Source organism: Lissotriton helveticus, chromosome 1_1, assembly GCF_964261635.1.
Source record: "Lissotriton helveticus chromosome 1_1, aLisHel1.1, whole genome shotgun sequence".
Classification (NCBI taxonomy): domain Eukaryota; kingdom Metazoa; phylum Chordata; class Amphibia; order Caudata; family Salamandridae; genus Lissotriton; species Lissotriton helveticus.
In genome coordinates, this window is record NC_136057.1 from 1,429,236,090 (window position 1) to 1,429,260,975 (window position 24,886).

The window sequence follows — 24,886 nt, forward strand, 5'->3', positions numbered from 1 at the left end:
GGTTGAAGGTCCTGTCCAAACGTAAAAAACGTAGTTCTTCAATGACTGATAGTACCTCTTTGCCAGTGCCCACTCCACCTGCTATATTGCTTTCTTCAAGATCAGTGTCTTCCTCTGAGCTGTGTTCTGAGATGGTATGATCACTTTCTTGCTGCATCGTAAGTTGCTCACTCGCTGAGAGTTGTTTGCGTCTCATATTATCAAAACGTTTTGAGAAGTTATACATTCTCCCCCTTTCGTGGTCTAGTTTGTCATGAAGAAATGTTATTGCTTACCACTCTTTAATGGACTGTTCATACTTATGCAGTCTGCTGGTCATTTGAGTCTGCAGTTGTGTTGTTTCTTCTTTGTTAGGTAATTGGTCAAGTTGTTTGAGCATGCCTTAAATTTTGCTGATTTTTTCCTCTCTGTAACTGACTGCATATTTGATAAGTTTGTGCAGCATGTGCTGTGATGACTCAGCACTGTTCTCTGCCCACTTATTTAGCATAGTTGGGTCAGGATTTTCATATGTGGGTGCCCATTCGGATCCGCAACCCTCTTGGGATCCGGCCCACATCAAGATACCTTTGGAGTGACTTGCACGCTCACCATTTTGATACATCGTTCTTGCGAAGTTTCTCCAAAGTCTGCACATGTACCTTCAAATGGGTACCTGGTGATGGCGGTCTTGCAATGTCATCATTAAACACTTCTTCAGCTGCCAGCTTGCGCTCCAGCAACCGTTCCTCAGCCGTCTTGGAAAATTATCAGTTTCGGATGCTATTCACTTGCTGCTTACAATGCAGCAACCAACTACCTCTCCCATCAGCCACCTCACTCGCACTGCGGTGAATGGAACAGACTTGGAAAAGCTTACATAGCATCCCGTCTACCCTCCGGCTTACTGGATACCGGTGGTTCATCTCCGTTGTCCATGACCGAGCTCTTCAGCGTATATATCAGCTGTGAGAGGCTCCGCACAATTGTCTAAATTCCAAGCCACTTGTTCCGGATTCGCGGTGCACCAGATCGAGGTGGGTCCCTGTAACGATCCCAGGCAGCTTGTTCAATATATACACACCAGTCCCGTTCCCAAGCTCTAAAGCAGTCGCCGACCCCGTGGAACATTAAACATCAGGTTATTTTTAGCAGGAGGCCCTGACACATTTCGGTGGATGTACCACCTTGCTCACATGATCGGGCATCAATTGGTGAGTACTTTTATAACATCACACTGAAAAGGGTTGTCAGGGTAACCTAAAGAGCATCATAGACATAACGAATTACCTGTCTATGTTACAAAAATGTATGCAAATATCAATGTAAACTTAAATCCTAAATAATATATACCAGTTCAAGTCACACTCCATTACTGTATCATATCCAATGGACATGCTAGAAGGAGGATTGCAAACATGGTACCAAATACTTTCTCTTACTTCATGTTTTCATTATACCTAATGCAGGATAATTGCGTTCAAATAGAACAATCACTATTAATGCTTGCAGTGAGAAAACTATCACATTAATCATAAATATGTACTGTCCTATAACAAACATTGATATACACCAATAACATAACATCTGATAAAAAAAACATTCTATTATGTATTAAAACACTAAACTATTTAAAAATCCTGAAACTTAAATTTCCCACTCCAGTCAGTGCAACAGTATGGAAAGTGTTGGATAGTGGAGGGGTAAAAATGACTATTCGCACTCCAGTGAGTGCAACAATAGGGAAAGTGTTGGATAGCAAAGGGGTAAAAATTACTATTCCCATTCCAGTGAGTGTAACAGTAGGGAAAGTGTTGGATAACAGAGGGGTAAAAATTACTATTCCCACTCCAATGAGAGCAACAGTAATGAACGTTTTGGATAGCAGTGGGGTAAAAATTATATTGGCGGGATATATTTTACTATACCCACTCAAATGCAACAATAGGGAAAGAGTTGGATAGCGGAGGGGTACAAATTTCTATTCCCACACTAATACGTTTAACAGTAAGGAAAGTGTTGGAAAGTGGAGGGGTAAAAATCACTATTCCCATTCCAATAAGTGTAACAGTAGGGGATGTGTTGGATAGCGAAGGCGTAAACATTACTATTTCAACTCCAGAGAGTGCAGTAAGGAAAGTGTTGGATAGTGGTGTAAGAGAATGTACTATTCCCACTACAATCAGTGCAACAGTAGGGAAAGTGTTGGATTGCAGAGGGGTAACAATTAATAGTCTCACTCCAGTCAGCTCAAAATTAAAAACAAACAAAATATTAACAATAAAACATTTAAAAAATAAAATAAATAAAAAGTATATAAATATGTTCAAACTTAAAATACAATTATATGTAATATTCAAAATTAAAAAAATAAAAATATATTAGAATATTAAATATATATGACAGATACCTACACATATTAAATTAAATAAAATAAAAAACAAATTATTACATACTTTTTTTATTTCGTACCCTATGACACCACATAATTTGCAACCCACATCTAAATTTAAAAAAAAATAATTCCATAATCAACATAATTAATTACCAATTAACGAAATATTAATTAAAAACCAAATTAAAACTCATATAAAATTATTTCAGTCAGATTAGCTTTATTCGATTTTAGATTAAAAATCATAAAAGCAGCAACAATACATAAATAAATACCTTAACAATTCATTACAAGGTTAATATCAATTATTAAAACAGGATTAAATAGGTGTGACGGGTCAACTAATCAATGTAAAACATTTCATTTCTTTATTAAGTAGGACATCTCTTGAACCAAAAAGGGTCATGCATACAGTGCCACAAAATAGCTTAAGATTCAGGGGAAAAACATCAAGCAAACCTATGTCAGCAGTTTGCTTGCTAGGTACATACTACCGTGTCAATTGGACTCAAACTCGTCTGTTGCCTCTTTATAAATGGTTCTCCCAAAATTCAATTTTTAAACAGAGGTTCGAATCTATTAGAGGCTAGGGGGTTAGTGGCACAAGGTGCACAGGATCCCTTTCTCCAGGAGTTGTATTTCTTTGTCATTACTCTTGGTAACGGAGTGTTTAGGAAGCTCGGGTAGAAATCATGCAAGTCCCAAACGCCGATGGAGCCATCTCCTTCTTTGGGCTGGCAAAAACATAAGTAGGGGACGATGTTCCTATTCTTAAATTTAATTAACACCAAGTCCCCCGATATGTCTTTCGGCAGCGTACCGAGCCACCCCACCCTCCTGACGCTCAGGATTCCAGCATCTAAATCAGGTGGCAAAGGTCTATTGTTCTGTAACCAAAAAATAACCTTATTTAGCAGGTCCTGATGAGTTTCGTGTTTCCCCTGGCTGAGTGCAGGGACCCCAGAGAGGACAGTCACATATGTTACTTTAGAGCCAGTTGAGGTAGGTGTATTAAGAGGCGGTAATTGAGTTTGGGTATTCTTACATGTAATGGGCTTAGACTTTTCAGGGTTGATGGGAGGATTAGGGCAAATAGGTGTTGCTATTTTATTGGTTGGTGGAGAATCCCTTTTAAGTATTTTTTCAATGCTGGTCAGCCTGTCCCCCAGGTCATGAATTTTTATAACCAGAGGTGATATGGCAGATGTTAACAGTTGCTCGAACTGAGCCAGTAAAGTCAGTTGAAGGGGCGATACAGGATCATCTATTCTATCCACAGCCTTATCCACCATTGATGTGATTGGGTTAGAGGGGGAAGATGTAAGGCAGGTGCACAATTTTTTAATTTTAGATTGGTTCTCGTTGACATTTTCCCCATCATGCTTCCTTTTAGTAATGGAACCCCAGGGCAGTGCATTTGCTTGAGTTTGATCTTTATTTGAGTGTAGAGGTACGTCCCGCGGAGTACCATTTAAATTGTCAAAGTCACTGCCCATAGTAGGGGGGGCTGATGAATCCGGGACATATTTAGTGCCACACAGGGCATTGAGCTCCTCCCAGATGGACATGACTAGTAAGCAAAATCCAATAAAGCAACAAAAGCAGTACAGTAGAAGTCAAATAGTAAGAAGCGTCTCTATACCTTCTCTTCTCGGAAAATGTCAGGTGTGGTGGCCCATCCCGTCCTCTTATGACCTCGGAGGGCCGTGGAGGGCCCGCCCTTTGCCCGGGCTTAGCCCCGGGCACTCCCGCTCGCGACTCTCGTGGCGAGAGGCGTTCCTCGCTTATCAGGCGCCTCCGGGCGCGAAGGTGGCGTCAGGGACGCGACTCGGCCGCCGGGGCACCTGGGGGTTGTGGTTCAGTCTCCCCGGTGGCAGTAGGCGTTGTGCGATTCAGCCGTTCCCCTCACGGCGCTCCCCTGGACAGAACTGCATCGGCCGTTGCCCTCACGGCGGGTAAGTGAGCAAATTAATTGACTTCCCACGCTTTACCCCTATAATCCCCATAACCCACAGTTAAAATTAAACTGTAAAAAAATAATGACACAATTAATACTTTTTTTTCAATTAAATAATAGTATTTAACAACTAATTATAAAGTAATTAAAATGTATTTACTCCCTACCTATGACCCCTATAAAAGTAAAACCCATACACAAAAACAATAAACAATTACCCAAATTAAATATCAATAAATTAATATTAATGATCAACTAAATCTTAATTAATTAAACATAAATAACTTCCCATTCTTTACCCCTATAAACACCACAACCTACACCTAAAATGAATTACACAATTTTCATATTTAATTTTTAGTCAATTAATATTAAGTAACAACTAATTATTAATTAATCAAAAATAAGTTATTTCCAACCCTTTACCCCTATAAACGCCACAACCTGCACCTAAAATTAATTATATAATTTCCATATTTAATATTCAAATAAATAATTAATAATAACTGACAACTTATTAATAATTAATTAAAAATAAATTAATCCCACCCTTTACCCCTATTAACCCCACAACCCACACCTAAAACAATTAAACAATTACAATAATTAATTACCAATTAAATGAATATTAATTAACAACCAATTAGTAATTCATTAATAATAAATTACTTCCCAGTTAAAACTATAAAATCGCAATTAAATAAACAGTAATAAATACAAAATAATCATTAATTTATTATAATGAAATTACTTCCCACCCTAGTTCCCTATAAACGTACAACCCGCTACAGAACTAAAAAATGCAAAATTTCATTAAAATAAAATTGATAACGACTAAAAATGTAACACATATATTAAAATACATAAGCAATTCTTAAAACAAAAAAGTACATCACATACATTCAAAATATATATTAAAATACATAACACTAATTTAAAAAATTATATTTTAAACCACTATATTTTTGCAAATGATATTAATGACTTCTATATTTTTAAAAACAGTATTTCTTACTTTAACATTGATTTTCTTGACAATGATATAATTACTGTTGATATTTCTGTGTCACAATATTCACAACTTTGTGTAAGTTGATATTTCTAACTCAATATTTTGTCTGAATACCATTAGTACATACCCAGTCACTGATTCATAGGTCTACACACACATACACTCACTCACTCATACAGCCCCTCAAACATGCAATCACTCACCAATACAGTCACTTTTATATGCACTCATACACCCATACAGAGACTCACACAACACCACTTACCCTTAGTTACTCACACACCTATTCACAACCCCAAAGAATCAATCACACTGTCATTTACTCACCGATACCGTTTTTCGCACACCACCTCACTTATTCGTACAGCTACTAACACATACTTACTCTCTTATACAATCCCTAACACAAGCACACACTCATCCATACAGTCACTCTCAAAATCACTCACTCTCTAATACTGCCACTAATTTACTCCAACACTCACATATACTGCCTAACACATATGCAGTTACTCACCCATTTACCACTGAGACATCCATTCACTCATCGACAGAGCCATAGACACACTCATTCACCCAAACAGCCTCTCACGGATGCACTCATGAACCCATACACCTAGAGAATCACCAACTCACACATCCATGCAGGGTGTCACACACCCCACCATCCACCAACACAGCCACTCAGGCACCATACAGGTACTCAGACAACCAATCAATAACCCATATAGACACTCATAAAGCTACTCACCAACCCATGCAGCTACTTACACACCAACTTGAATGAATTCAATAATTTTCATTATTCAAGACCTCGAACAGGTGTCAAAATGGATGTCCTATGGTACTGTAAAAGTGGTGTCTTTATTCTATTAAATACATTTCAAGGCACTGTGTCATTGAGATGTATTTAATAGCAAAAAGACACCCCTTTCCCCACACAGTAATCTCGTGCAACTGCATAACCTACAGCTTACTCCAATTTTATGTGTACGACCAATGTAGGCCTTTCTAACATAGATGGGGCCGATTACTCTTTTGTCCACCTGCCATCGTTTGGTGTAAAAGGGACCGCCCGCCATAGGTGCGGCAGTCCCGCAAAACGAATTAGAATGCGCCCGTCACAATGGCGGGCGCATCCTGTATTTTAACATTGCCACCCGCGTGGCAGCACCTGCCACAATGTTAAAAAAAAGGTTTAGCATATGCATTTACAACGTGACAGGCACCGCGCAGTGCTTGCCACCTTGTACATGCATATGTAGGGGGGTACCATAGGTACCCCCCATGTGCAGCATCCCACCCCCACCCCCGGGGGGCCCACAACAGGCCCCCAAAGGCATTCCCTACCTGTCTTTTTGTGGCGGCAATGCCGCCACAAAAGACAGGCATCATAATGCCCATGGCGGTTCTTGCCCTCCATTGCCCCATGGTACCGGGCCCCGCAAGGCGGGTGGAAAAGGCTCGCCTTGCGGGACCATGGCAGACGGTCTTTCCGTCCACCGCGGTACCTTTCACATTCCCACCGCCATCCTAATTTGGCGGTGGGAATTTTCAGGGTGATGGCGGGAAATCCGCGACCGCCGGCCCGGTGGTCGTGGTCGTAATCGGCCCCTGGGTTCCCACTGTGGGTTAGAATGACAACAATTTACTGTATACACATTTTCTTCTAACTTGGTGCTGCTGTTTTTCATTGCATATTGTGAAGTAACAATTATGTCATGTTGGAAAAATGCCACTAGAGCATATGTATCACTCCCCTCAGCTTTGCACAGATTTGCTTCCAGAACACTACCATAGGACATCCATTTTGACACCTGTTCAAGGTCTTGAATAATGACAATTATTTAATTAATTTAAGTTGGGTATATCAGGTATTTACAAATTATGAATTCATTATATTGACATGCATTCTAATATTATGGGTTCAATAATATGACAGTTATATTGCAATTTTTGTATATGTTAACTGTGATTTACTCCACTTCAAAATGGATGCTGTTTCCACCTCGGCAATCTTATCATATGACCGTGTAGGTGGTCCTATGTCTGAGTTGTTGTACTACTAATGTGGTGGTGTATACCAGTATCCAATGTGTGAGCAAGGGGGTGGTGTCCCCCAAACTCGTAACTGGAAATAAAATCAATGACTTTGGAATATCCTGAGACAGCGTAATTACTTTTTTCATGACAAAAAAAAAATATATATATATAAAACATTCTTAACCTTTTAGAAACACTCACTGTCACTGGATGATGTCATCAGTGATATCATTTAAGATGTCATCAGTGATGTCACTGACCAGATCAAGAGTGATGTAATATGTTGCGTCATCAGCAGTGCATTGCGGGGGCACGAGTTACAGTTAGCTCAGCTAACTATAACGCTGAATTTCTCTGGTTTTGTATAAGTGAAATGTCAGCCTACCTATAAAGTCTCTGTAACCTTTGTTTTTATCTGTGAATGTATGGATACATGCCTAATACTCCTTCGCACACAAAGGATGACAACACTGTGGGGTCCATTAGGATGTAGGTCGGATCACCACCACCCGCATGGCGGTGGTGTTCCACCCTACATCCCACCCCGCCCGCCACCCATTTCCCCCCGTTATATTAGTATGGCGGGGGGACCCCGGTGGATGGGAAGACTGTCTGCCACTTTTCTGCCCGGTCGTCGATATCGTTTCTGAATTTGAAGGTAACGCTATTATACTGTGAGTGCTTGCAGCTCACTGACCCGGAGCAGTGAGGTGAAGGCTACTTAGAAGGCTGTTTTTGGTGTTAAAGACCTGAGGTCTAATACTTGGCAGTCTCGAACTTCCAGAGGGAAATGTCTATGGTGAAACAACGTTCCCTCTCCGCCTTCAGCTTGACCAACACCCAGGCATACTTGAAAGATCCTTTGCCAATCTCGGCTGCCTCTTTCTCGAACTACTCGATGGTTCTCTTATCGATGCCCCCACACTTGTAGGTGAGGTGGCCGGTGGTGGTGGACTTGCCGGAGTCCACATGGCCGATGTTAATGTGGATCTTTTCCTTTCCCATTGCGACAGAGTTCGTCGCTGGTGTCTGCTCTGCTGCGACTCCGGCTGGAAGCAATTGATCACCATCATCGATGCCCCCGGGCACAGGGAATTCATCAAGAACATGATCACCGGCACCTCGCAGGCTGACTGTGCGGTGCTGATTTTTGCTGGCGGCGTGAGTGAGTTTGAAGCTGGTATTTCCAAGAACGGACAGACCCGCGAGCACGCCCTGCTGGCCTACACCCTGGGGGTGAAGCAGCTGATCATTGGTGTGAACAAGATGGACTCAATCGAACTACCCCTAAAGCCAGAAGCGTTTCAGAGAAATCACCAAGGAAGTCAGCACCTACATCAAGAAAATCGGTTACAACCCAGCCACAGTGGCATTTGTGCCAATCTCCGGCTGGTACGGGGACAACATGCTGGAGTCCAGCACCAGGATGACCTGGTTTAAGGGCTGGAAAGTGGAACGCAAGGAGGGATCCGCCAGTAGGGTCAGCCTACTTGAAGCTTTGGACTCCATCATCCCATCGAGCTGCCTTACTGACAAGCCCCTGCGTCTGCCCCTGCAGGACGTCTACAAGATAAGAGGTAACTATTGGCACAGTCCTAGTGGGCCGTGTGGAAACCGGTATTATTAAGGCTGGCATGGTGGTAACCTTTGCTCCCCAGGAACCTAACCACTGAAGTAAAGTCTGCGGAGATGCACCACGGGGCACTGGTAAAGGCTCTCCCCGGTGACAATGTTGGCTTCAACGTGAAGAACGTGTCTGTGAAAGATATCCGAAGAGGGAATGTAGCCGGTGACAGCAAAAATTATCCCCCCAATGGAGGCTGGAAGCTTCACAGCCTAGGTCATTATTCTGAACCACCCAGGACAGATTGGTCAGGGATACGCTCCTGTGTTTGATTACCACACCGTTCACATTGCTTGCAAATTTGCTGAGCTAAAGGAGAAAATTGACCGAAGATCCAGCAAGAAGTTGAAGATGCACCAAAAGCACTCAAGTCAGGAGATGCCTCCATTGTGGAGATGATTTCAGGCAAACCCATGTGTGTGGAGATCTTCTCCAACTACCCTCCTCTTGGTCATTTTGCTGTCCGTGACATGAGGCAGACGGAAGCTGTGGGCGTTATCAAGGCGTTTGAGAAGAAGGGTGCCAGTGCTGACAAAGTCGCCAAGTCTGCCATCAAGGCCTCTGGTGCCAAGAAGTAAACTCTGCTATCCACTTCTAGATGTCAAGGGCAGAAATGCTCAAATCTGCCCCATTATAATATGGCAATACTCGTCCTGCTGTATGTTCTGAAGCTACTTGTAAATAAACTTTGCATGAATAAAAAAAATTTAAAAAAAGACCTGAGATCTATGCTGTGCATTGGCTCAATAGGAAGTTACATGAGCTGTGTGACTACAATGTCAGATTCCAAGCAAGTGTGGGAACTGATCTTGGTGGTATTATTCTTTTTGCCTCTTCTAGGAATCTTTTGATCAACGGTGTTTTGAGGAAGCATCTGACTATTACTCTTATGCAGTAGGCCACAATGTCTGCTTGGTGTACTTTCAGAGAGGCGTACGATAATACTTTATTGAGAAGATGGGTGAGGTTTTCTAAGACGGTTGCATCATACGTCCAGTCACGAACGTGTGTTACTGTGGTGTGTCATTGTTTGAAAGACTACCATATTTTAGAGTTGCACTACCTTCTAGATGGTGTTCTGGCTTCTTGTAATACCTCCATGGTACTTTTTTGCAAGAGCAGGTGTCTAAATTCTAACTCCACCGAAGCCATGCTTCCGTCTAAGTGTAGCACTCACCCACTGCATTATTAGACATTGTGTGGCATTGGTAGGTAAATCCTTCTACCTTGTTCCAGGTCTATCACATCTGAGTACCAGGCCTGTCTTATCCGTCACTTTATTTCGTCAACACAATTAAGGCATAAAACGTATACTACAGTTAAAAAACAATAGACATTTCACAGCATTACAATAAAATATAAAAAATATAAAAATTATTTAATTAAAAACTAATTTCATAGTTATTTACACAATAGAATAAATTGATTCATTATTCAAAATATAATTTTAGCAGATTGAACGTTTCTTTTTTAAGACAGATATCAAAAAGGACGCCAAAGAGAAACAGATAAAAGGGTCGGGTAATAGTTGTGGGCAATAAAGGGCTACACGACACTGTTTAAAGTCCATTTTTTTCATAATGGGAATAATAAATCATTTCCTTTCTTTGGAATAAAATTTACAAAAAAACAAAAAATGTAAATCATTCTGTACAGATCGTTGATCACAGGGACAAAATGGGAGATCAGAGACAGTATAAACATTAGGGGAGGAGCCAAACATAAGCGGAATAAATTTAATCGAAATCTCACCAGAATGTACCTGTGCTGTAGATTAGTGGCAAAAGAAAGATATATTATATTTTTGTCATTTGCATTAAACTCGGAGAAGCCAAGTATGTTCTTACTGTCGACAAATTGGTGTTTTTAATTTCTCTTCTTATCTGCCTGCTAGAAAGCAACAAGTAATAGGATCCAAAAAAAGATGATGTAGGCCAACTGCTTTCAATGTGGTTTCAACATAAGTTAACCACGTGATATTACCTACCCCATCTAGTTTCAAAACATCCTTTATAATCGCTCTTGTTAAAGCAAGGGTCTCCTTTTGCCATACTGAGTGCCACATGAGGATCGGGGCCACTGCAATTTTATCTGTAGTATAGGGTGCTCCCAATTCCATGTGGCACTTATAGTTGACACATGACTTTGGTAAAGACACATGACTTTGGTTTCATCGACGGTATCCCCGGTGTCTGAGGACGGGATCCGGTCGTTGTGGAGAGAAGCGGAGCGGCCTCGGCGAACCTCGGCGAACGTCGGGCAAGGTACGAGCACCCTTGACCCACTGCGCGGCCCCCAATCCACCGCCCCCTTCCGTGAGCATACACGAGGGAGAAAGAACCCGGTAGAAACGAGAGGAGTATGGAAAAGCGGCGCGCCTGACCCTAAAATGGCGGCCGCTTAAGACATCATATGCACACGATCCCCTCGGTACTGCCTACAAGTACAGAGTATCATCCTGGCAGATATATTTGAAGGGGTTTGAATATACAGAAATGGAGAGGAGCAAATCCAGATCCCGATCAGAGAAGGGATAGTGAATTGATCTAACTGCATCGATAGCCACCAATTGCCAGCAAATACATCAATACAGGGGCATAGTTATTGAAAGGGGACTGTCGACAGACCAATAACCAATGAGTAAAAGAGAAAGGGGACTAACTACAGGAGTGGAAAGAAAGAAAGTCTACTCCCCCACAGAAGAACAACAGAAACAGAAACGGCGGACATCTTGTAACGGCGAGCTCCACACCAAACCTATCAGAATAAGGGATAGTTAAATTAATTTCTTGTGGATATGGTAACACATATATAAAGGTATAATTAGGGTAAAGCAGAGAAAATATACTTACCACGAAACATTGATATATGTTTTATTCTACAATCCTTTTACTATTACTGCACACTAAGAAGGGACCAACGAAGAACAAACCATCATAAGACGTACAACCGGAAGGGAAAAAGGATGAAAGACACAGAGTGATGACAGGCTCCAATGCACAGAGAATAAAATATCCTTCTATGTTATCCATTAATGCTGCCAAAAAGTTCAAACATAACACCATGAGAAAAAACCCGGACATATTGTTCGCAGACCCTTATTTTGATAGAGTGAAAGGCACTATAATGAACGACCTAATTTTCTACACGCATAAAACAGCTAAATGGCGCAATGCCCTCACAGAAATGCTGCTCATAAAAAGTATGAAAAACATTCCGCATGGCACAAAATTACTGACCTCTCCATCAAAAAGATGCAATGCAGAACTATGCATCACTTTATATAAAACGGGAATAGTGCTGATACAAGCAGCCAATAGAGACCTCGAGGAATTTGAAAAGTCTTTCCTAATATTAAAAGAATCTCTGGAGGGACCAAGATACCAACTACCCAGGACCCCATCTGATGCCACTCCGGACAACAATGATACTACCATTAGAGACGCCAACCGAACCGGGGGTCTTTAAACTCAAACGTCCTGCTCCGGAGGGATAACTGAAATTGGGATGGCAACCCCAGAGAACGAGACAGAAAGGACAGAGAGATCTACCAATCTCGCAAACGAAGAACAGGACCAGGTTCAAAGGGAAGAGCTGATGTCGCCACCACTCGGGGTGAATTTACTTGAAGAGGGTACCTCAGCACCTAGCGAGTCACCTGTTGACCCCTTGTCTCTCGAATTCGATACCAGAGTCTTATAGATCCTCACCCACAAATTCACTAATAACACCACACAACATAGATAATACTCGTGACATCTCATATAGAATCGGAAGGGAAAACCTAACTAAGGATACGAAGGAAAGAATTGTGGGAGTGAGAACAAATCAATTACGGAGAAGAGCAAAATGCAAAACCCGGACTAACAGATCAATCCTCGCTAAGAAATCACCCCGAAACCAGAAAGAAATTAAGGAGCTCCTGAAAATAGTAGGCAACCTGGCACAAGGCTCGATGGAAATTTCAAAAGCAATTGATAAAATGGGGGAGATGACGGTAAGCACGCACTCCAAGGTTTCACATATTCAGAACCTGGTACTATCCGCACAAAGAAGGAATGACGAGATGGCCTTGTCTCAAAAAAACAGGTTCAGTAGACCAGATAGGACAAATCCCTTATCAGATGAAGAAACCCTAGCCTTACTCCGAACATATGAACAACCGGCCCGGGGGAGTGAGGAGAGAATCGAAACAGTACCAATAGATGCTAACAGAAGATCCAGAAAGAATGACAGGAAAGCAATCCACCTCAACCTACAACATATCCAATTAACAGCAACTGAATCAGAAAATGGGAACCTCATTAACTCAGAAAAACCTTTGAGCTGCCTTCTACTCAATTGTCGTTCGGCAACCAAACATGCAGCAGACATAGCAGCCCTCATCATCAATAAGGAAATTTACCTAAAAATACTTACGGAAACATGGCTCAATGAATCATCATCGCCCGCCATTGATCTCTTAGTACCACCACAATATAACATTGTGAGATTAGATAGGCTAAGAAAAGTAGGAGGAGGTATAGCCTGCATCCACCGATCAGAGATAGAGGTCAACCAAATCCAAGCCGACCCCCTAGAATCTTGTGAATACCTGGGTCTGAATATAAAATCATCAAGTAACCAAAAATGCAATCTGCATGCGTTTTACCATCCACCAGGAGATAACGCAAAGTTCACAATGCAACTAATAGAGATCATAACGGCCAACTCCGATTCCGATGCCAACAACATTTTCCTGGGAGACTTTAATCTACACTGGGACGACGCAAATGACAAAACGGTTAACTTGCTTAAAGAGTTCCTCGCAGAACTAAACCTTACACAAGCTTGCACCCAACCCACACATGCGCAAGGAGCGACCTTAGACTGGATTATTGCAAAAAAGAAAGAGACATCAATACGTGCTATTGATCCGTGTGATTGGTCGGACCATCACGCCATAACATTCGTGATTCCCACAGTGAAAAAGGGTAGGACTGTGCAACCCCTCAGGTCCAAAAAAGCGATCCGAGATACAAAAGAGGCGAATATTGAGTTATTGGTTGAAAGCTGCGAGAGAGATTTAAAGTCACCTAACGACATGCAGAATGTAAACGAGCTGACTGATCACTACCTAACCTCAATTGGAAATATCGTCAATGACACCATGCCACTAAAACTGAAAAGAGTCACAAAAAAAAACAAAAAATCCTTGGTTCAATGGGGCACTGAATGAGGAAAGGCGCAAACTGAGAACGGCCGAAAGAAACTGGAGACAACACCCTTCCTCCCCTGAGCTGAAAGCCCTCAGAACCATCAGAAATCAATATAACAAAAAGATAATCAATTCCAAGAAAGAATATATAAGAGCAGAACTTGACAATGCCAAAAACAGACCACGAAAATTCTTCGAGATCTTAAAACAACAATCAGACAAACTGGCCAAATCGGCTCAAGAGCATTCAAAAACTCCCTTAAGCGGCGAGGAATTCTCCACATTTTTCACGGAAAAGACCAAATCGCTAGAGGTAGAGCTCTCAAACGCCGCGGCTATCCTCCCGACCCAACATTTGCCGACAAACGCGGCCCCCATGACAACAGAGCGTATTAAGGCAAAAAATAGAGCAAATTGGGACACATTTGAATTATATGATCAGGACGAGATCGCCAAAACGCTGTCGGAAATCAGACCGAACAACCACTATCATGACCCTTTACCGGCAAAGTGTGTAAGAGAAATCAGCCACATCCTGGTCCCAATCTGGACCAAAATAGTAAACGCGTCACTTGCATAAGGGATCCTCCCTTACTGCCTAAAAACAGGACAAGTAGTGCCAATAATCAAAAAACCGACAGCGGATACAACAGATCCGAATAACTATCGTCCAGTAACCAACATCCCTTTATTGGCCAAACTTATTGAGAAATGCGTGCAGAGCCAATTGAATCAACACATCACCAAGTTCTCCTTACTAGACGAATGCCAATCAGGATTCAGAGCAGGGCATAGCACGGAAACAGCGATCCTGCACATTGTCGATGACACGCTACAAGCCCTAGACCAAAAGCAAGCTTGCCTATTGATTCTATTAGACCTATCAGCTGCATTTGACACGGTAAATCATGAAGCATTATTGTCCAGACTACAGGACAGGATGGGATTGTCCGGAAATGTGCTGAAATGGTTCAATTCTTTCCTACGCAACAGAACACAACGATTCCTGGTTAACCAAGCAATCTCACCCTCATGTCCTAATACAATCGGGGTCCCGCAAGGTTCAACGCTATCCCCAGATCTATTCAACCTGTATGTCGAACCTCTTACAGACATTCTGCGGAAATCACAGATTTCCTACCACATGTATGCAGACGACACGCAAATATAATTGAAGATTGCCTCTCTTGAGGACATTGACCGAATGAATGAGACACTAAAGATGGCTCTGGAATGGTTAACCTCTAATCATCTGAAACTAAATGCCCATAAAACAGAATTCTTGCTAATTTCACCACCAAGGAGCAATTCTGAAATAAAGGAATGGACCAAATTGTTGACTGCGCTAAACTGCACCCCAACCCTAGTCAACTCAGCCAAATCACTAGGAATCACTTTAGATGAAAATCTCGACATGAAAGCCCACATTCATTCAATGGCGAAAAGTGCCCGCTTCCATTTGAGCTACTTAAGAAAATTAAAACCATTCATCTCGGAGGCAGATTTAAAACTGGCTATTCAATCCCTAGTTATATCGAGGATCGAATATGGTTGCTCCACACTAGCCGGCCTACCAAAAACATCCACAGCACCACTAAAAGCCTGTCTCAACGCAGCGGCAAGACTCATCACTGGATCTAGGAAATTTGATCATATATCTCCTCACTTGAAAGCACTAAACTGGCTACCTTATGAGGCTAGTATTCAAATGAAGATAGCATGCATTACCCACAAAGCGGTGCACTATAACACACCAAGATATCTAGCCAAGAAAATCAAGCTATCGGGAGGAAACAGACCAACCAGAAGCGCCAAGGAGCTACTGTTGCGGCCAGCCATCTTCCGAAAGAAAAAGTCTTATGACCGAGCATTCTCTGGAGCTGCCCCCAGAGTCTGGAATTCTCTCCCTCCAAGCATCAGGAAGATTCAAAATATTGTTTCATTCAAACGGGAATTGAAAAGCCATATGTTGAGGAAATACCTTGAATAGGGAAGCTGACGGATCTCTAGGACGAATATTCATATCAGCCGAAGGGCGGCCATCTTCAGGAACAATATCATTGATAAGTGACTGACTCCACCCACAAGCCTCAACTTTGTCCTCATTGCTATCACCATACTATGTGAACCTATAACTGTTTTTATAGCCGAAAACTATATAACCTCTACCTCTTCTTATTGGTCGATATAGATAGGGATATAAGCTAAGCCTTACCTACCTTTTATTGCTAATTGCACATGCGTTTGGAATATATATATTTATGCACCCCCTCATAGCCATAATTTTTTCTACCTCATATCTGTTTGTTTTTTATAATTGTTATTGTACTGCCAATTTGTAACCGACCTCGATGTTAAGCGCTCTGATACCCACGGGTCTTGTTCGCGCTATACAAAACACTATAATAAATAAATAAATAAATAAATAAATAAAGAGAGAAGCCTTTTTAAGAAGTTATCTTCAAGAATCTGTAGTTTTGAGCCATCTCTCATTCCCCAGACAGCCATAAGTGGCAGCAGAGATGGTCTTAGCTTGATACACTGTTTTTATTACATCTATAGGTTTTAAGCCAGTTTTTGTAAATAAATTTGGTTAGTGCCTCAATGTTCTTTTCCATCTGTGACCCTCTGCTAGTAAGAATCTTTTTCCAATTAGCTTGGGGGTCAAACATTATTCCCAGGTAATTGAAACAGTCAACAACTCCCAGTCTTCCCCCTTCAGTAATAATTTGCGGATGCTCTCTCTGCTTAGTACCTGCTACTAAAATAAAAGACTTTGAATATTTAACTTTCATATCAAGGTTATTCATAAATTTAATATATTCCAGGACTAGGCGACGCAATGCATTATTAGTACGGGCTAAAAGCACAGCATCATCCGCATATAATAAAATTGGGACCTGTGCTGAATTAATATAAAGAACATCCAGAGTGGAATCTAACAGTGCAGATTCCAGGCCATTGGTATAGAGCGCAAATAAAAAAGGGGCAAGAACACAGCCCTGCCTCACGCCTCTTGCAATTTTAAAAGATCTAGTGCACTCACCATCCCTTCCATAGCGAACACAAGCTGAGGCACCTGAGTACAGGTCACGGATAATATTGATAATATTCAAGTCAATTCCCATAGCCTCCATGATCTGCCACAGCCTAGGCTGTGCCACACAGTCAAAGGCTGCAGACAGATCCATGAAGGCTAAATTGAGATGACCTTTTTTTGCAGCCGTGTATTTTGCTATGATTAGACTCAGGTTCAGACACTGATCCCATGTGCCTTTCCCTTTTCTAAAACCAAACTGGCGTGGGATGATGATATTTTTTTCAAAGGCCCAATCCTCTAGTCTATTTAAAATCAATCGGCCTTTCTTATCCATTTCAGGTAGATTAGAATTAGTGTCATTGTTGTTTGTTTGAACTTCTCTATCACAAGTTATATCAGGGGAATCAGACGAAATGTATATGTAAAGGTCCCTAAACAATCTATCAATAGGACATTACCCTGCACATGGTGGTTTGGGAATCTGGCTAAAAAGTTTGGTATTGTACATTCTCTTGTCTGCAAAAAGGTCTATTGTTGGTTTCCCCCACTTCTTGAGTATCATGCCCGCCACCTTCTGCTTTAGCTCACACTCGTGGGAGACACTCACCTGTCTGCTGAGCCTGTGTGCCTATTTGTCCCATACACTTGGCAGGTGTATTGTGACTTGTGCTTTTCTTGTGGATGGCCCATGTCCATATCTTCTGTGCCAGAGTGGACAGCTTGTGGGATCCTTGTGTAGATCCCCTAGCCTTGTTCCGGCACGGCTGTGTGCCGCTTGTAACCGGAGGGCTGACGGGGTTGCTGGCGCCATATTGGAAAGGGGCACTACAGGCTCCATAGGTCAGCGCTCTATCCCACGTGCTCTTCACCTATTTAAGGGACGCCCCATGAGCACGTGCAGCGGACACGCCGAAGGGGCGCCAAAGGCAAGCCCGTCTGTGCCCGTCCGCTGCCGGCCGGGGCTAGGGGAACCTTATTATGCCCGTTTTTTTACTTATTCCCCAGAGCAACTCTGTTTATGTCAAGGCCCTTGGCCGATAGATGCCTATGCTGCTACTCCTATTGATGAACTTGGCCTCAGCCGTGCAAATCACATGCCCTCTATCCCCCCCAATATACCATCTTCGTTTTCCCCTTGCACTACTACTCTTGACCCTCCCCCTCCCCCCAGCCCTGTGCCCACCATCTCCGCCTTCCTTCTAAATACCCGGTCTGCTGTTAAACATCACCTTGAACTGTTTGTCTTTTTGGACACTTACAAACCAGATCTCCTGTTCCTTACAGAAACCTGGTTTTGCCAAGACTCTCTACCTACCGTACTGGCGGCCCTCCCTTCTTCCTACTATGCCTTACGCGCCGATCGGCCCGGGGGGAAGGTTGGAGGCGGGGTCGCCCTGATCATCCGGTCCGGACTCCATTTTCAACTGCTGCCCTCTCCCTCCATCCAGGCGGTCAACTGTTTAGTTGTTCGATCTGCCTCCTTCTAGGTTCCTATTACCTGTGCACTCTTCTATCGCCCTCCTCAGCAAACATCGCACTTTATTTCTGCCTTCCAGAATTGTTGGCGTCTTTAGCAGTGAATAATGCATCTGTCATGGTGCTTGGGGACTTTAACTTTTGGCCCTCTGACCCTGCTGAGGACGCCATGTCGAAGGAATTCACTGAACTTCCGTACAGTTTAAACTTCCAGTCACACGTTCTCATCCCGACTCATGTCCGAGGTCACATCTTGGATCAAATTTGGTCACTCAATATCCCTGTTTCCCCCCCCTGTCGTTATGCCCTGTTCCTGGTCTGATCACTTTTTGATCTCGTTTTTTCTGGACTTAAGCCTTGCAAAAAAAACCTCTTTTCCCAGGAATACCTGGGCTCGCAACTGGAACCACGTAGACGTGCCTTCTCTCTGCTCTTCTCTCTCTGCCTCCTGTCCTAACCTCGCAGAACTATCCCCGTCATCCCAAGCAGAAACCATCAATAATTGGCTCTCCAGAGAGGGTGATCAAGTGGCCCTGCTTAGGCGCGTCAGAATAAGACGCACTCATGATGCCAATAGATGGTTTAATGCCGAGCTCAAGGAGAAAAAACTTACAGTGCGGCAGGCAGAGCGTGCCTGGAGGCGCGCCTACTGCCCTATGCTAAAATTACAGTATACCTCCATTTTGATTGAATATAAAAAAGCCATTCTTCTCGCCAAGACCGACTATTTCTCCTCCAAAATTCTTGCGGCTGAAAATCAACCTAAGGAAATCTTTGCAACTGTCCATGAGCTGGCTTCCTCAGACAGGGTCACCCTCAAACCCTCCCCTTCCCAATCCCTCTGTGATTCTCTCAACGATTATTTTATTGAGAAGATCGCTGTCATCAAGGCTAATATATCACTGCCCTCCCCTTCCTTTTCTAATCCCCAACCTCCACCTAATCTATCAAACCTGGCTCTAATACCCCCTCTGACCAAGGAAACATTTTTATCCCTGCTCGTTAGAGCTAAGTCAGGATCTCCCTCGGACATCTGCCCTGCTTATGTCCTGAGAGAGATTTTCTCGGCCTGTCCTTCACCCCCTCTTACTTTTCTCAATGACTCTCTCAAGCGGGGTACCGTCCCAGACCTTCATAAATCAGCGGTAATAGTTCCTATTCTAAAGAAGCCTGGTGCTGATCCTTCCTCCCTCCCCAACTATCACCCCATCTCCCTTCTCCCCTTCCTGGGTAAAGTCCTGGAGCGCCACGTCACTAAAGTTTTCAGTGCATTCGTGGAGGAGAGCGGCAGCTTAGCCCCGTGTCAGGCTGGCTTTCGTCCATCACATTCCACCGAAAAAGTTGTTCTTTCTGTCATGGACAAGCTCAGAGAGGGGATGGATATCTTTTTGCCCCAGTCTTTGGTCCTCCTTGATTTGTCCGCCGCCTTTGACACGGTTGATCATTCCATCCTTCTCACCCGTGTCAGTGTGGCTGGCATCAGGGGACCCGCACTGGCTTGGTTCACCTCCTTTCTGAGTGACCGCACACAGGCCGTCCATTTGGCAGACTTCTCCTCCCCCTCACGCAAGGTCCAATGTGGTGTCCCTCAGGGCTCTTCCCTTTCCCCCCTTTTGTTTAATTTATACATCTTCCCCCTTATCCTTGCTTTACAGCTAATGGAGGTCACGGTCTTCAACTATGCCGATGACCTCCAGCTTATCTTTAACCTCTCTCCTTCCCCTGGCTCCATCCATAATTTCCAATCAGTCATGATTTTTATCTGGGACTGGATGAATTGCAATCACCTTAAGTTAAACCCTGATAAAACCGAACTGGTACTTGTAGGTGGTAGCCCCAGTCCCTGGACCCCTCTGTTTTGGCCTCCTGCCCTAGGTACCCCCCCTCACCTTCTCCTTCAGTCAAAACACTAGGGATAAAACTTAACAGCCATCTCACTCTGCATTCCCAGATCAGCGCAGTGGTTTCATCTGCCTTTCTGACTCTTCGTATAATTCGTAAGATTTCCCGTTTGTTTTCTTTTTCTGCTTTGAAACTTATTCTTATGGCCATGGTCTTGTCACGCCTGGACTATGGCAACATCTTGTACAATGGTGTTCCGGCTTACGATCTCCGGGGCCTTCAACTGGTCCACAATCAAGCTGCTCGCCTTATCCATGGTCTTCCTAAATCACATCACGTCACTCCCTTACTCAAAGCCCTTCACTGGCTCCCTATCAGAGAACGCGCTCTTTTTAATATGGGCTGCACTACCTTTCAGGCCCGCTCCGGAACTGCCCCAGCTTTCATTAACTCTGAAATTAAAGCCTATATTCCCAGCAGAGAGCTGCGGTCTTCCTCCCAGTCCCTTCTCTCTGTGCCCCGTTTCAGGGAAAAAAAAGTTGCTGGCACAAAGTTCGCTGTCCTCGCCCCCACCTTTTGGAATACCCTTCCATTCTCCATTAGGTCTTCCGCCTCCTACTTTGAGTTTCGTAAAGCGTTGAAGACCTTCCTTTTCTCACAAGCCTTCTCGCCTTAACGCCCATGCCTCACTCCCTCTGGGTCCGCATTCCTAGCGCCAAGAAATCGCCTGGTAGCCGTGCACTCAATAAGTATTTTAACTTCAACTTCAACTTTAACTTCTGTCCCTCCCTGCTTGTTGAGGTAGAACATTGTTGTTAGGTTGTCTGTTTGTACCAGTTCTCTCTTCAGAGCAAACACAAGGAGATGATGAACGGAGCACTGAAACATTTCAGACACTCAGCCCCAGTCATAGATCTGGGTTGAATCTATCATCATTGTTTATCTCACTTCGCCACTCCAGTTCAGACCCAGTCATATGCAAATCAGTGTTGACCCTGTTCCTTTTGGGAACAGTGTGGAAAAGTAAATTTTGCCATGTTATATGTGCCTACGTGTTCCCCATGTTATGTTATATGTGCATGATTAATATGCATATGTGCTCCCTTATGATCGATTAAAGACGCAATTATAGTTGTGTCCATCTCTAGTATGCCAGTTCCCAGTTTTCGTGAATACAACAAATATTAGGCCTATGTAAAGTTACGTTGCCACGTTTCTCAGTGTGCACGTTATTTCATTGTAAGGTCCCCGTTTCTAGGCCTCAAAAGGGCCCGGACTCAGATTCAGCTCCTGTCTCCTGAACCCTCTCCGAGGAGCGATACAGCCCCCACCTGTATCCCTGACCCTTAGCTTACTTCATGCCTCACAGTGCCCGGCTCGGCCTGGCTCTGCCTCCAGTCTGCCAAGAGTATGTTATGATTCTAGTTATCAGTCCAGCTCTCCTTCTCTGCATTCCTAAGCTACTGAATCGCATCAATAGTTTCAGTCATCGTCTAGCCTTTACGTCTCCATGTAAGAGAAATACTGTATTTATGGTCATTTAATATTCCTCAACACGCACTACATGTAGAATTATGTATGCACCAGTCTTAGAGTCTGTTAGCCTTTACCCTGATAACTTTTGGATTCTATCAACATGTTCTCTAAACATCAGATACTAGATAGTGTTTAGGTACATGTCGCTCTGACTCTCCAGACTTTAGTCTCTCCTTCTAGCGCAGAAGTCATAGCCCCCAGCTTCTCCCTAGTAACACGTCATTGCCAGCTTGCGCGCACCTCTAGGTTAGAGGTCCCGGCTCCTTAGGTAGCCCCCTCCATGTCTCCGCCCCATTTATGACATATTCTGTTACGTTTACATCACATGTCTATGTATACGCCTCTTGTTACACCCACTTTATGCCTTATCTTTCGCGACTGCTATGAACTCCACCCACTGCTACGCCCACTACACTGAATGTAATGCAATTGTTTTAGTATATATATGTTGTGTACTGTTATTAAAGTTAGCGCGCTCATCCCAGATCCTGTCCCGGCAGCTGCCGGGCTCTGCCATCCTATGCCTGTGCAGGTTGTCCTGTTCCTGTCCTTTATGCTGTATTAAAACCTGCAAACTCCAGCTACCTCGAATCTTGACTCTTATTTATTGAGCTATCTGTTATTGTATATCTAGTCAAAAATAGATCAGGTATTTAATTATTTATTTACCACATAATGGCGCCCGAATAGGGACTTGCCCTTTCCCCACGCGCCGGTGAAGCCACGCAAGCCCCCTGATCCTCTGCAGCCGTGACGGAACCATACCGGCCACGTGCAGATATTTCTGCTTCAAGTATCCCTCAGGCCCACGGAGGAGACGGAGGTTGCGGTCCAGCATCCAGACGAGGCGGTGGAGGAACGCGGCGAGTCCCGACCAGAGCCCAAGCCGAGAGTCCAAGGTCCGAGGTATCCGGAGGCCCACCCGTAACAGAAGTCCGAAGTCCGTCCGTCATCGTAGCAGTCCAGTCCAGTCCGAGGCCTTCCGTTCTTGCTGCCCGGTGAGTACCGTTGCTGGGGTAGTATCTAGACAGGGTCAATTGTATTGTCTCTGGTCCGTGGGTTTGGGTACACAGATCCAACACGAAGTGTCCACTTAGGTGGATGCGGGTCCTGACGTGTCTCTTTATGAGACCGGTAAGTTTCGTACTGTTTTAGCAGTGCATCTAGTTTCTGTTCTAGTCTGTTCTGTTCTCGAGAAATTCATGTATTCTGTTTTTGGTATTCCAGGTAGTATTTTGTCCGAACTGTTATCTTAAATGTCATTCATGTATTTCAATGTCGTGGTATGAATGTGTTGTTCTTCAGTAATTATCGTGTTCATTGTGTATTGTATTGTGTCTAGACTCTAGCCCAGTCATGCCTCTATTCTCCAAGTTACGTCAGTTAAGAACTAGAAAAGGTCTGTTAGAAGAAGCAGTTCCTGTCCCGCCTAGGGACAGTCCAGGTCATTTTATGTATCATAAGCATGGCATAAGTGCCATATTATATCTAGATTTATGGGTGGAATACACCAAACAGTTAGAAGAAAAGTATAGATGGCCCGTATCAGGTACGTGGGATGCCGAGTGCATCATGCGAGTAGAAGAAGCATTATGGAAAAAGAAAGCCAGACAGTCACAGAAAGATGCCATCGAGTTATGGCGCAAAGAATCTCATAAAAGAACAGAAAAAGAAATCAGAAAGTCCGAATTGAGTAGAGAATCCTCAGAAAGAGCCCAAGAAAGGGAATTAATCGAAATAGGTGAACGAGTTAAAACCGAACAGTCAGACAGACAGAGAAATGCCCTCATTAAGGGTATGTATCCTCTTCTTGCCGAGGGCCTGCCAAAAGCAACCCCGGAGGCATCCAGTAATTTTCCGCCGCCCTTAGTTTCGACCAAGCTACGTCACAAACCGACCGCAGCTGATATTTTTCTCTCGTCCTATTTGGACGACACAGTCCCAGAATATGTAAATCCTGTTCCGCCAGCTCCTGTAAATAATGTAATTTCTGCTCCTCCAGCCACCGGGGCACCTGTTACGGTACCCCCGGTCCAGCCTACATTACAAGTACCCGCTACATCGACCACTCTGCCAGCACGAAGAGTATCAGTCGACGATTCCAGTTCAGGGGCCGCGGGAGGAGGTCCTCCTGGTACCCCGCCGCCAAATAGACGTCTAGGGTTAGTCGAGTTACATGAACGTGCGTTACAGCGTACGCCCAAATATCAGTCCATTGCAGAAATCAGGCGAGCTCTTACTGAATGCTGTTATGATCCAGTTCCAGGCGAGGATAGTATGGTTATATATTCCGTGCGTATAAGACAGGTGTCCGAGTATTTGGTCACCCTACCGAATATGAAAGAAGATCTAGACAGAATGTATCGTTTCATTCGTACAGGACAAGATCCAGAAAGTATTGGTGAAGTCATGTCTCTCAGGAAAGCTGAGATTCAGTTCATGCTATTAAAGTTTCTAATCAATTGTTTAATTAGGGAACAAGATTATCCGACTAAAGATTTGAACGAAATGAAAATTCTGACAAGGTGGAGTGATAATATAGCCGAGGGTAAGCACAAGACACTCAATAGTATAGAGAGTATGTACAAGAAAATACGTAAAGAAATAATAAGGTTACACGAACAACGCAAAGAAGCTCGAGTAAGCGAAAAAGAAAACGACTCTTCTACTGAAGAGGTAGACGACGAGAATCCCGCCAGAATAGCGTATGTAGGTAAATCTAGATTTCCAGACCGACATTTACGCCTCGAACACAAGAAAGTCTTTCCTCTTCCAGCACCAGAAC

The 24,886-nt window shown here is 43.5% G+C and overlaps 1 protein-coding gene and 1 pseudogene across 1 annotated transcript in view; one reads left to right on the forward strand and one right to left on the reverse strand.

Annotated features, from left to right (window-relative positions):
- Positions 1-24,886, reverse strand: part of LOC144764166 (A.superbus venom factor 1-like) — a 1,132,054-nt gene that overhangs the window by 538,066 nt on the left and 569,102 nt on the right. The gene's annotated exons all lie outside the window — the stretch shown is intronic.
- On the forward strand, positions 8,356-9,588 carry LOC144756175 (elongation factor 1-alpha, oocyte form pseudogene; annotated as a pseudogene).